The sequence below is a fragment of the Geotrypetes seraphini genome, chromosome 2 (assembly GCF_902459505.1).
Source record: "Geotrypetes seraphini chromosome 2, aGeoSer1.1, whole genome shotgun sequence".
In the NCBI taxonomy this organism is placed as follows: Eukaryota; Metazoa; Chordata; class Amphibia; order Gymnophiona; family Dermophiidae; genus Geotrypetes; species Geotrypetes seraphini.
This window is the reverse complement of record NC_047085.1, coordinates 460,700,485-460,713,334: the sequence shown is the minus strand read 5'-3', so window position 1 is coordinate 460,713,334 and position 12,850 is coordinate 460,700,485. Positions and strand designations below refer to the sequence as shown.

The following is a 12,850-nucleotide window of genomic DNA, read 5'->3' as shown; positions in this document are numbered from 1 at the left end:
TAGGCTGCCACTGCCGCTATCGGGAACAGGCCGGCGCCGAGTTCGCCCTGCTTCTCTTCCCCACAGGGCCAACCAACTCTCGCCACTCGACGTCAATTCTAACATCGGAGAGGACGTTCTGGGTCAGCCAGGCAGCGATTGGCTGGCCCAGAACGTCCTCTCCGACATCAGAATTGACGCCGGTGGCGAGAGTTGGTCGGCCCCACAGGGAAAAGCAGGGAGAACTTGGCACCGGCCTGTTCCCAATGGCGGCGGTGGCACTCAAGTGGCTAAAGAGACGCAGTTTGCCAGCCTAGGGAGAACACTGGAGGGTGGCCAGCTGTGCACCCCCTTGGGGCGTAAAACCGGGGCAGACCGCCCCCACCCCCACCTTGGTATGCCACTGTCTGTACCTCACTCCCTCCCTATGACCAAAAATTCTCCTTTCTTCTATTCCCCGTGTACACAACCATCTCTTTCCCTCCCTTCCTCTCTCCCAAGTCCTTGCCTTCTGTGTCCAAAAACACATTCCCTCCCCCACCTCAGCATCTCTTTCCCTCCCTTCCTCTCTCCCAAGTCCATGCCTTGTGTCCAAAAACCCATTCCCTCCCCCACCTCAGCATCTCTTTCCCTCCCTTCCTCTCTCCCAAGTCCATGCCTTCTGTGTGCAAAAACCCATTCCCTCCCCCACCTCAGCATCTCTTTCCCTCCTTTCCTCTCTCCCAAGTTCATGCTTTCTGTCTCCAAAAACCCATTCCCTCCCCCACCTCAGCATCTCTTTCCCTCCCTTCCTCTCTCCCAAGTTCATGCCTTGTGTCCAAAACGCACTCTCTCCCCCTTTTGTGTTCCCCGTTTGTCTCCCAGCCCATCTTATCAACTTTCTCAGCAAAATGTAGCTCGAGCCGTGTAGGCTTGTCTTCTATTTCCTGCCTGTCCCGCCGCACACACATAGCCGATCGGAAATCTTCCCCGACGTCAGCGCTGACGTCGGAGGGCGGGCTTTGCTTAAGCCCTCCCTCCGACGTCAGCGCTGACATCGGGGAAGATTTCCGATCGGCTGTGTGAGCTGCAGGGCAGTCGGAGTAGAAGACGAGCCTCGCGGCTCGAGTTATATTTAACCCCGCGGGTCCCCCATCGTCCCCGTTCAGCTCTCTCTCCTGCGCACCCCCTGGTAGTACTGCCCTGATGGCGGCCCTGCGCGTGCCAGCTGCAAGGCCTTCGCGTGCCACAGTTGGCACGCGTGCCATAGGTTCGCCATCGCTGCTCTAATATAAACCAAGATTTTGGGGCCAAAAAAGACCCAAAAATGGAGATCTCAAATTATATTTGGGTCAAACACCCACCCATCCCCCTCCCAAACTTGTTGCAGGCCTCCACCGGGTCTGCCAGGGTTGGTTGAAACAGGAGGGATCCTTCCTGTCTTGGCCGACTCTGCCAATTTTTTTTATCTCCCTCGGGGCAGCCATTCAGCAAGCAGCTCAGCATGGTGCAGGAGCATAGAAAAGCTCCCTTCTGTCCAGTACACTGCTGGACTACCAGAGATTCAAAAAGGTATGCGGGAGGGAGGTAAAAAAAAAATTGGTAGAGTCCGCTGGGACAGGTGACAAGAGGGACCCTCTTGTTCTGGTCCACCATGTCATACGGCAGGCACGGTGACGGTCTGCAGGATATCAGAATAGGAGGACAGGGTACAGAACAGGGAGGGGGGCTGTGTGCAGAGCCTGGCAGGGCATATGAATATTAAACACAGACACACACACCCTGTCTTAAATTGAAGTCAACCTTTTTATCTCCTTTTTTTTTTTTGGGGGGGGAAGGGTACATCATCTTATACTTGGATTGACATATTCGAGTATACAGGGAAAAATTATGTTCTTACCTGTTAATTTTCTTTCCCTTAGACGCAGCAGATGAATCCAGAGACTAATGGGATAGCTCACATCTACCAGCAGGCGGAGATAGAGAAACTGATTAACAAGTGGTCCTATTGGCAGGCACTCCTCCTGTTTATCCAGTATAGCTCCTTGCCCAAGCATCCATAACCATCAATAGGCATAGCATGTAAAAAACTTCTTTCCCATAACAAATCTCAAAATACAATAATACAGAAAACAACCTGCCATAATAACAAACTGCGAAAGTTGCAAAAGAAAAAAACGAGAGACAATATCCAGAAAGGGTGGGGCTCTGGATTCATCTGCTGCGTCTAAGGGAAAGAAAATTAACAGGTAAGAACATAATTTTTCCTTCCCTAGCAACAGCAGCAGATGAATCCAGAGACCAATGGGATGTAGCAAAGCAATCCTCAATCTGGGTGGGAAGCAAACGCCGCCTCCGCAACAACCGAAGCACAAAACGCCCCCTACTGCATGCGCCCCCACATCCAAGCAGAAATGCAGAGAGAAAGCACTCTCGGAAGACCAATTAGCCGCGAGACAAATCTCCTCCAAGGAAAAAACCTCTGGGCCGAGCCCAAGAAGTAGCCATCGCTTCGGCAGAATGGTCATGAAGTTCTTTCGCCAACCGCTTCCCTGCCAGCAAGCAAGCATAAAGAATGTCCTCCTGGACCCATTGAGCGATGGAGGCTTCGGACGCCGCCATACGTTTGAGGCATCCCTTGAAGAATACAAAAAGGAGATATAAACAACTAAAAGTCGTTAGAAACCGAGCTCATGGAGAATGCTACGTACGTATCAAAAAATGCAGTGTATAAAAGCACTGCTCCCAATTTCTCCTCCAAGGAAGAAGGAAGGAAAAGCAAGCATGACATAAAAGAAAGGATGACACCCCCCTAGAAAGAAATAGTGGTACCATCCGAACTGATACCCCATATTTCGGAAATCAGAAATAGGAATCCTCGTTGAACAAAGCCTGCAACACAGAAAACTGCAGAGCTGAAGCCATGGCCACAAGAAACCCCATGTTCAACGGCACAGCCCTTTAGAGTCCCAAAAGACAAGGATGAAATGAAGCCTTCATTAAACTGAGAAGTACGTGAAGATTGCACTCCAAACCGGGCTTCCTAAGAGGCGCATGAATATATCGCACTCTGTTTAGGAACTGAACTACATGAAGCTGAGAAGTAAGCGAAGAGCAATATACCTAGCCCTTGTAACAAGCCAAGAATGGCACTAGAAGCTGAAGGGAATTGAACGCTAAGCCCTCGGCAATACACTTGTGCCAAAAAGGAACTCTGGAGTGGTTCAAATGTTAAGAAGCACCCAAGAAAGGAAAAACCTCCAAAAGGAAGCAGAAGCCACAGGAGAAGACGTCCGTAGCACCTGGATAAGAGAAGAAACAACCTGCTTCGCATAACCCTTACACGTCAGCCAAGATTTTTCAAAAAACTAGGTCGTAATACTAAAGTAGTACAAATATCCATGTTGATCGTACCCTAGGCAAGCAAAGCCGAAGATACCAGGAAACTTCTTAATCCGGCTGTCGAAAGACTCATCAAATCCGCATAGTAAGGATTACACCGCCAATCCAGAGATTCTACAAATACTGTGCCCAGAAAGCGAGCTCGAGATGGCAAATCCAAGCCATCATCAGCCAGCAGAAAACACTGAAAAAGAGAAGCCAGAGGCGAGAAAGGAGCCATGCAGCTACCCCCTCTAACTCCCACTCCCTGGGCCCGCCGAAGAAGCTAGGAAGCTTAGAATTGAGAGACGAGGCCATGAGGTCTAGGTCAAGGAGATCTCACGTCCATAAAAAGAGCTAGAACGCCTGAGCCACAAATCTCAATATCCAGGATGCAGAAGATTACACTATTACTAACATGCACACTTTCCAGAGCGTACACAGTGCTGTACACTGTAACATACAAGAAATGGACCATGCTCAGATTCCGCGGAGAGAAAGTCTATCCAAACTCTTATCCTGATCCATAAAAGGATCTGCCAACAGAAGACGAAGATGAGAGTCCACCCATTGAAGCAGTCCAACTTCACCTGCCAACTGAGTACAACACCTACTGCCCAAGCTGTAAAGAAATACCCCCATCCTAATACTGACCAAAAGGACCCTCAGCGGCAATCCGGAAGAATGATCTGAAGCTCCAGAAAGGTAGCCTGACCCTGCTCAAGAGTAGAAGAATGAACAAGTACTGAGTCGCCTCTGAAGACCAGACTCCTGGAGCTGAGGATGGAAGCCACCGAGCCCCCCAACCCGACAGCCCGGGATGGTCGGTGGTCATGAGCTAGTCCAACAAAGACCGAGGCATGCCTTGAAAAGAGAAATCGCGCTGAGCCACCAAATCATAGAGCGATGCAGGAGGAGCATACCAAATAATTGGAGCCCTGAGATACCGGGAACCACCGGAACAAAAGCGACTGCTGTAGCGTAAGAAGGAGAAAGCAAGCCGAAGTTTCCAGTGGAGTCAGCAATAAGGATCCCAGAAACTGTACAGAATCCCATACTCTTGGTCATGGTAAGCGAAGAAGAATACCAATCTGAGACCGAGACCCCACGCCCAAGTCTCCGGAAAGAAACACATGTCTCTCCTATATGAATAAAAACATTACCCCGATATACCTATAAATAGTACAGGAGAAAAGAGCACTGTGCAAATTCGAAGATGCACGTGTAAAGAACTGAGGAAAAGATACCAACCTTTTCGTGTCAGTCAAATGGCCCGACTGGACTGCGGACGCTGAGGTGGCAGCCGTGAAAAAGCCGGCGTGGCCTTTTGGGGATAATGCCGGGGAGGTAACTTTTATGACTTAGGCGGAGCAGGCTTCATCTTGGGCCTGACCAAGGAGGCAAAGGAGCGCTCATGCTCGGAGAGGCGCTTGGTGGCTGCCTCGATGGAGTCATCAAAGAGTTCGTTGCCCAAACACGGGAGATTCGCCAGCTGGTCCTGCAGATTCGGGTCCATGTCAACTATGTGGAGCCAGGCTAGGCGGCGCATGGCTACCACAAAGGCAGAGACCCTCGAGGAGAGTTCAAAGGCATCATAGGTTGCCTGAAACATATAAAGTCAAATCTGCGACAGCGTATCCATAAGCCGGCGAAATTCTGTCCGGCGAGGAACAGGCAAGTCCTCCTGAAAAGCGGGCATGGATTTGATGCACTGTTTCAGATATGATGTAAAAGTAAAATTATAGTTCAGAACCCTGTTCGCCATCATTGAATTCTGGTACAGGCGCCTACCGAACTTGTCCATAGTCCGGCCTTCCCGGCCCGGCGGGACAGCCGCGTAGACCTTGGAAGGATTAGACTTCTTCAAAGAAGACTCCACTACCAAAAGATTGGTGGGAGAGCTGACCGTCCGGTACCTGGATTCCATCTTGGACGGAATAGCCAGAATAGAGTAAGGCGTCTCCAAATTCCGGAAGAAAGTTTGCTGCAAAACCGGGTTCAAGGGGAGGCGAAGGGATTCCTTTGGTGGATAAGGAAGCTCCATCTCCTCCAAATATTCCCATGTATACATGGATCCCGACTGGAGGTCCAGTTGCATTGCTTTGCCCATGTCCATCACGAACCTGGCGAAGGAGGACGGCCTGCCCGCAGAATGCCCCTCAAGGGGGGAAGCCGAGCGTGACTTCAGCACAAAAAATAAAGTCACCACATACATCAATATGCTTAGTAAGCTTGTTTCTTACTTAGAACTCTGCTCAGAGACATGAAGGCTGATTACTCGGCCTCACCTACCAATCATTGCAGTGTTCAAAAAGAAAGCTTTTATCTTCAATAATCTGTTAATGCGCTAGCTTAACCGCTATGCTAAAGATGGTAATATTTTTCATAAGTTCTTATGAACTATACAAAACCACTTATCTTTAAACAGTGACTGGTTCCGACGTGCACGTTTCGTTTGCTGCGTCAGGGAACCGACAATAACAGCTGTTATTGTCGGTTCCCTGACGCAGCAAACGAAACGTGCACGTCGGAACCAGTCACTGTTTAAAGATAAGTGGTTTTGTATAGTTCATAAGAACTTATGAAAAATATTACCATCTTTAGCATAGCGGTTAAGCTAGCGCATTAACAGATTATTGAAGATAAAAGCTTTCTTTTTGAACACTGCAATGATTGGTAGGTGAGGCCGAGTAATCAGCCTTCATGTCTCTGAGCAGAGTTCTAAGTAAGAAACAAGCTTACTAAGCATATTGATGTATGTGGTGACTTTATTTTTTGTGCTACCGATTTCTTTAGTCACTCAATAGTAACCTTCATTGTGCAAGAGTTACCCCTGCACATTTTGTTTTTGTTTTGACTGAGCGTGACTTCAGGGCAGCAGAAAACGAGGGAGAAGCCTCCCTCGAGTACTGCGCCGGCAAGTCAGTGTCCACAAGCATGGACGTCGAGGAGGCCCCACTGAGAGAACGAGGGGGAGTCGACAACAGCCTGCGCCTATAGAGCCAGGAAGGCGAGGACCCCGGGGACCGAGAAACGGAGGTCCAGGAACCCGCCTCGGCGAGCCCCGGGAAGAAGAGGCTGGTGTCTTCGACCTTGAATCCCCTCAGTGCAGAGACCGAGACAGCACGGGAGAACGGCGAAGACGAGGGTCAGACAGGACTAGGTTCGAGGCTTTGATGGACCCAGTCGTGTGGGGGCCCGGTGACCTACCCCGCCTTGGGCAGACCGCTGCCTCTAGGAAGACATTCGCTTGGGTCGACGCTTCGACCGAGGACAGCCGGCGAAAGAAGTCCGCCTCGAGGGAGTAGGCGAGGAGGCACTCGAGGACAAGCGTCGAGACAGACACACCTTGCTTCGAGATCCCTCGGCGCGACGTTCAGGCTGGTCAACGACGAGCGGAGTCGAGGCTGGGATAAGCTGGGCCAAAGCAGAGGAGATCTGCGAGGTTAAGATAGCCTTAAGCATATCCTCGAACATGGTGCAGCAGTCCACTCCACTGAGGACATCCTCAATGTAGAGTATTCCCGTAATGTGGAGCACGCTTAGGAGGAGGTCTCGACAAGGCCGGCAGGACTACACTCACTGCCTGGTTGGCCAGAGACTCCAAAGACAGCTTCCTTGGTAGCCGAGCTGAACCTGAAGAAGGAAGAGGAGACTTACCCGAGGCCGAGGTCTTCGAGGCCGGAGCTGCCGAGGCCGTCGAGGGAGACTTGCTCGGGACCGATGTCTTCGAGGTCGAGGTTGAGGCCAGGGTTGAGTCTTATCCACCGATGGGTCCATGTTGAAGAGTTCCACAATCTTGGCCCGCCTTCAACGAAGAGCTCGAGGCTGAAGGGTGGCACAGCAAAGGCAAGAGTCCGTTGGGTGGTCAAACCCCAGGCAAAGGATACGTCTTTGATGGAGATCACCCGACCGCACTGTGTGCACTTCTTAAACCCGGTAAGAGGCCGGGACATAAGGTAGGAAGAAAGGCTGCAGCCACAACAAGGCCCAGCGGCCAAGGAAAAATCGGGGACCCCTGGTTTGCGGAAAACAAAATAGTTTTGGTTTTTTTAAAATTCGATTGAAAAGAAGAAAAGACGCGGCACAGCGACTCCCGATAAAACAATAAAAGAAGCCGCGGTGCAAGAAAGGCACTTAGATTCGCAGAGAAGAGAGACAGGGCTTTCTGGCTTCGCGGAAAACTAAGAACTGAGGACCACGTTGAGGAAACGCACCCTCTAGTGGGGCGGGAAGGCACACGCATGCGTGGTGCAGCACTAGCAAACTTTAAGATCTTCAATCAAGTTTGCTTGAAAAGCTGTCAATCATTAAAGACATATGCAGGTAACACATTAGGGGGGGGGCAAAGAGTGAAAAAGGAAGATTGAATTAAAAAAGAAGAAAAATGAAAAGAAGAGGAAGATTGAGTCCTATAAGTAAGGACTGAAAATTAGTTGATTAGAATATAAGGTTTTACACATAAACTGGTTGTTTTGTCTATGTCTCAAATGCATCCTTATAAAGGAAATTTTTTTAAAAGCCTTTAAATTTTTCTAACAAGGTTTCCCCATGTAAATAATGTGGTAAGTTGTTCCAGAGCTGAGGAGCTATAACTGAAAAAATGGAAGATCTCCTAGTGCCTATGACCTTTAGGGAAGGGATCGTCAAAAGATGCTGATCCATTGATCCGAGTGTCCTAACTGGGGTATACGGTAGAAGAAGACGGTCAAGAAATAATGGTGTATTTGATAGTCGGATTTTAAAGGTCAATAATACAGTTTTATAAGTGATTCTATAAGAAATTGGTAGCCAGTGTGCTTTTTCAAGAAGTGGTGTCACATGATCATATATTTTTTTTTTTTTTTAATTGGTGATAATTTTTATTGCTTTATTTTGTATAATTTGTAATCTTCTCAATTCTTTTTGTGTAATGACCTGATACAAAGTGTTATAATAATATAGTCTAGAAATAATTAAAAAGTGGATTAAGATGTTAAGGGCTTCTGGTTTTTAACACTTTTGCTATAGAGCTAATTAGTCTTAACTTATAGAAGCAATTCTTTACCACTGAGCTGATTTGATCGTGATATGAAAGTCTCTGGTCTAGGATTACTCCCAGTATTTTTGTAGTTGTTACTATTTGTAGAGGGGTTTTATCTACAAATATTTGTGATGAAAATGTTAAATTATCTTTCCATGGAAAAAACATTGCTGAAAATTTTGATATGTTTAATGCTAACATGTTGTCTTTAAGCCATTGATTGATTTGTCTCAACTTGGTGTTTATATTATTTATGTCATTGGGATCATCTGTATTTAATGGGTAGGGCTCAGGGGTAGGCAATTCTGGTCCTCGAGAGCCACAGGCAGGTCAGGTTTTCAGAATATTCACAATAAATATGCATGAGATAGATTTGCATCTCAAGGAGGCAGTGCATGCAAATCCATCTCCTATATATTCATTGTAGATATCCTGAAAGCCTAATCTACCTGTGGCTCTCGAGGACCGGAATTGCCTACCCCTGATCCTGCTGATATCACTACATTATCACCTCAACCAATCCAAGCCCCCCCACACACACACCAGTAGCCTTAACTCATGTGAGAACACAACAGCTCCTGATATTAGATTATAAGGAGGATAAATCACTGCAGCTAGCCCCTACCGCTGTGCTGCTCAGTTAACAATCCCAGTCAGCACCATGCTATGGAGCTTCATGCAGGATTCACTGTTTGGGCATGAGTGAACACCTGCTGTCAAGTCATAAGAAAAAGCTTTAAGAATTGAGAAACTTGGGGCTCCTTTTACGAAAGTGGGCTAAGTGTTTTAGCGCATGCACCGGATTAGCACGTGCTATAGTGCACGCTAGCTGAAAATCTACTACCTGCTCAAAAGGAGGTGGTAGCAGCTAGCGCGTGCGGCAGTTTAGCACGCACTATTCCGCGCGTTAAGGCCCTAACGCGGCTTTGTAAAAGGAGACCTTAGAAAAGTAAAAAAGTTACTTAAAAAAGAAACATAAAAGGAATTTCTCCTTGCTGCTAAGAATTAGCCTTACTGGATCAGACCAATGGTCCATCTAGCCCAGTATCCCGTCTTCACAGAGGCCAATCCAAGTCACAAATAATGGCAAAAATCCAAATAGTAGCAGCAAAGGCCTAAGTTCACAAAATACTTTTCAAGTCCTGCTCATAAACAAAATGATTGAAACGTGTCCCTGGAATGTCTTTGCTTTACAATCAGAACTGCTTTAACTGATTTCTCAGACAAAAGGGCATGTTTTACCAAGCTGCAGTAAGCACTAGACTGCACTTGACAATTTAAAAAAAAAAAAAAAAAAATTACCACAAGACATGCTGACATATCCTGCGTTAAAAACCTAATATACATACACAAACCACATGCAAAAAAATTATTTTTCTCCAAGGGGGAGTATCTGGGGGACAGAGGCTCAAACAAAAATGGCAACATTAGTGCAAGGCCATTAATTCACGAAAAACTCACATAAGGGTACGCTAAGGCAACTTTTTATCATGGCTTAATAAAAGAAGCCTTAAGTTTGTTAGTTTTCTTTCCTAATTCTATGAACAACAGTCCAAAGGCTGACCCAACACATAGTAAGTAGAAATATGCAAAAATCAAGACTTTCAGCTTAACAAATACCATCCAGAAACTGAATATTTTCAAAGAGAAAAAGATAAATTATACAATATATAATTTTATCATTCACAGCGGCCCTTTTATCAAACTGCGGTAAAACATGGGCCTTAGCACATGCCTAGGTGGGTCAATCCCACATATTAAGGCCATTTACCCTAGTTGTAAAAAATGGCATATTTTTCCATTTTCTGTAATAATACATTAGCGCATGAGCTTCTACCTGCAACTACTTAGGTGGCAATAGCTCATGCGCTAACCAGACACTAATCAGTGAACAGCAATGCCGATGCACTAAATGATTACTCTCCACCCCAGTACAAAAAAAATATATTTTTAATTTTTTATTTACATAGGTAGTATGCATCAATCTCAAAATTACCAAAGAATACCTGTGCATGCCCCAAGGTAAAGGCATTTTTAGCTGTAATAAGCATACATTAATGCCTACCTTAGCTTAGTAGAATGACCTCATTTTTTTATCTGTAAAATTATTTTAATTGAAAAAGGTATAATCCACTTTATTACTCTCACCAAATGTCCAAAGTAGAACACAATCTTAAACACATATTGTACAAAATAATTTAAATTTACACTGACAAGTGCTTTAAAAATTCACAAAGTAAAACAAAACAAAAAAAAAACCACACATAACTTTCTGGCTATGCTGAACAGACGCAGTGCAGGTCTGGTAGCATCTGACAGAGGAGCTTTGACTGCTGCTGACAGAAAAGAAGAACTGAGCAGACAAGTAAGATTTCATCTATCTATGAAATAATAAAGTGCTAAAGCACCCTACACCATAAAAAACCCCACACAAAGACGAGGAATACACACACAGGTATCCCCTGCCTCTCTGAAATACACAACCTAGTGATGGGTGAGGCTTGAAATCATGTGCATCACATCAGGAACTATGAACTAAAATACTTGCTATAAAAAGGATAAATAGAAATGGCATGAAAACAGCAAACACATGGAAAAAAATTCATTTTACTCGTACTGCCCCAAACGACGCTAAATAAAAATTAGCTACACTAACAAAGGTCTAGGGACAAGAGGCACCCTCAGAATTAACAGCAGATCTAAAGCCTTCCTAGTGGGACGTGCGGCTTTTAAGGTTTAAATAAACATATTAAAGATGAATAAACACTACTAAACTTTAAGTTACTCTGGTATAACTAAAGCAATCTTAAGCAGCATAACTCTTGTCTAATAAACATTTATTTCAAATTTAAACTAGTCAAAAATTAACATTCACCTCACTCGTCTTTACAAACTGAAAAGAAAAAAAAGGAACAATTCTAATCAACCCTTAATTATAAACAACCTGCAACAACAATGAACAGACAAAACAAACAACCAAAAAAAAAAAAAAAAAAGACACATGCACAAGTAAAAATTTAAATATACAATAATTCGTCCTTTTGAAAAATGGGTAAGTGACAGTGGCCGACGTCGCTTTGCGGGAGCAACCGCGTCTGCTCCCCGCCCCCTCCAGCCTCGGGCGCAAAGCAGTATCCTGAAACATGGCGGCTTCCATGCCTAGCACCAGGCTGATTCATCACACGGACCAACGCGGACACTTGTGCGCTAGCGACAAACTGGCCGGGGGGGAGGGGGAGGGAAGGTGGCGGAAGAGTCAAGATAAATAAAACACTTTTGCTCCCTTTATTGCTCACCGGGTTATCCGATAGTTCTGCCTCTGCCGCAGACACCTTGAACCGAAACCAGCTACCCGGCTTCCTACCCCGCAAAGGAATTCGGAGGCAAACCACCACTAAAGACAGATGAGCGAGAGAGAGCCAATCCCGAATCAATACGCAGCAAAAGACGGAAATCTGGGCAAACGGGCGTGGAGAGAAAAGCCCCCTTAACTTTCCCAGTGGGCAATAAGGAATGCCATGGTCCTCGTATCCCACCAGGAACAGTTAGAGCAGGGGTGGTATCGTACACAGAAGAACGATTAATAACCATGCAGATAATACGCCAGGCTCCACCTCACCTGTCAGCAGCAACTCAACTCTCTCAGAAGTTGAAAATCCCAAGCCGACCACCCCCTACCCCCACCCCTCAAGGCACCGTAGCCTCCAAGGCAGCCCGGCCTATTTACAACCGCCGAACAGAACAGAACGACGTCAGGTGGGGTGGGGGGGGTGGAGCGGGCCAACCAAGTCTCAACGCGGAGGTGGGGAAAGTGGGGGGGGGGGGGGGTGCGTGGTGGAAAAGCTAACAGAATTGCCAGCCAGTGACGAAGCAGTTTTAAAATAAATAGAATGAGAAAAAAATAACAACAAACAAATCAAAACGTGTAAATAAAATGCACCTTCAAAATAAGCTTACTTATCCAACAATTAAAGACTCCAACAAGCAACAAAAAAACAAACCCAAGATAACTCTCGTCTTTTTCCCATTCGAGGAGAAGCACACAACTAAACTTCCTGTTCCTAGCGGAAGTCCCTCCCCTCCGTGGTAACAGCCTGCCAGATTGGTCGTTGTCAAGGGCCTCGGAACGCGACGCATTCTGGAAGCAGTTCTCGGAATGGCTGACACTGTTGGACTGACGTTAGGAGGGGGCGGAAAAGAGTGCGGCAGAGCAGTTCCGAAACTGGAGGGCGGGGGCAAAATCGGCCGAGTTGTGGGAAGTTTCTTCTTTTGGCGCTGCGCGAAAGTCGACTTGCATTGTAGGCGGTCTTTAGATGCACGTGTCATTTTTTTTTCTGCGTACTGTGTAATGGTTTTTTGTCACAAAATAGGCCAACGGTACAACTTTATGGCTTTGGATAATTGTGTTAAATAACACAAGTTTCTAATCGATTATCGACCGTGAAATTAGCAGACAGAGAATAGAAACCCATATCCCGACCAGAAGTT

At 46.3% G+C, this 12,850-nt stretch overlaps 1 protein-coding gene across 13 annotated transcripts in view; it reads right to left on the bottom strand.

Annotated features, from left to right (window-relative positions):
- LARP4B (La ribonucleoprotein 4B) overlaps positions 1-12,525 on the bottom strand; it is a 505,004-nt gene extending 492,479 nt beyond the window's left edge. For 4 of the 13 annotated variants that reach the window (XM_033931559.1, XM_033931562.1, XM_033931561.1 and 1 more), the window contains exon 1: positions 12,303-12,521. The gene's annotated coding sequence lies outside the window, so the exon portion shown is untranslated. Of the gene's footprint in view, positions 1-11,658; positions 11,933-11,981; positions 12,148-12,302 lie in introns of those variants that run through there. The other 9 variants (XM_033931553.1, XM_033931560.1, XM_033931563.1 and 6 more) reach the window with 8 other exon arrangements.
- Positions 12,526-12,850: the final 325 nt, after the last annotated feature.